We start from the raw sequence: 1059 nt of genomic DNA on the forward strand, positions 1-1059 counted from the left end.
CATAACGTGCACAATATGTAGTATCGTAAAATACCAGCAAACGAAAAAGAATTAAATGGAAAATGCAAAATTAAATGAAAAAGAAATCATAAACCCAAAACCCCTCAACATTTTAATAACGGTTGGTGACACCAACCGGTACTAAAGGGCTCCCTGCCCCCGAAGCTGGCTCGTGCCACGTGGTTGCCCTTTAGCACCGGTTCGTGCTGAACCGGTACTAAAGGGGGGGCCTTTAGTGCCTACATTTTAGCGCCGGTTACCAAACCGACACTAAAGGGCCTTACGAACCGGTGCTATTGCCCGGTTCTGCACTAGTGTGTGGAAGTATAGGAGCTCAGGCGTAGTACTTGATCAAGCTGCTGTAGTTGGTCTGCTTGTCGAAGTATCGGTCCCAGAGCATGATGCCGCCGTAGTTGTCCTTCTTCTGCGCCACCGGCGCAACGCTGTAGTAGACGTTCTTGGCGTGTACCCACTGGTTGGACTTGTCGTCCACCGTGAGCCCGACGTAAAACGCGTGGCCGGGTACGCCGCCATCCACTTGTCCCACGAGCCCTCCCACCCGAGGTTCTGGTTGCACCACTTGTCGCTCTCGTAGGTCCTCACATGGACGCGCTCGAAGATCCCCGTCGCCAGCGCCCGCCCCACATGCGCCGCCGGCGGGTACCCGCACCGGACCGTCGCCGTCAGGTGCAGCGGCTTCCCCGGCCCCCCACAGATGTTGTGCTTGGCCAGCTCCAGCGCCAGCACGTCGTAGCGGTCCGCCGACGTGCCGTGCTCCAGGAAGAGGTCGACGCCGTCGAGCCACGCGTCGCCGAAGGGGCGGGGGACGCCCGGCTTGGACCCGCCGAAGTAGGAGTTCCAGAGGTGGTCGAAGAGGTCGAGCGCGAAGCGGTTGGACGGCAGCGAGTAGCCGGTGCCGTAGCCGCCGATGGAGAGGGAGACGGGCACGCCCTTGAACTGGCAATGCTTGATGTTGGCGCCGACGGAGGAGAGGTCGTGGCCGGAGAGGTCGAGGTGGTACTTGTCGTTGGTGCCGAAGACGTCGAGGAAGGACATGGT

At 59.5% G+C, this 1059-nt stretch overlaps 1 pseudogene; it reads right to left on the minus strand.

The window, feature by feature from the left end:
* Positions 1–323: 323 nt before the first annotated feature.
* LOC119288946 lies at positions 324–1056 on the minus strand (annotated as a pseudogene).
* Between the last annotated feature and the right edge of the window lie 3 nt (positions 1057–1059).

The sequence above is a fragment of the Triticum dicoccoides genome, chromosome 4A (assembly GCF_002162155.2).
Source record: "Triticum dicoccoides isolate Atlit2015 ecotype Zavitan chromosome 4A, WEW_v2.0, whole genome shotgun sequence".
NCBI classification, from domain to species: domain Eukaryota; kingdom Viridiplantae; phylum Streptophyta; class Magnoliopsida; order Poales; family Poaceae; genus Triticum; species Triticum dicoccoides.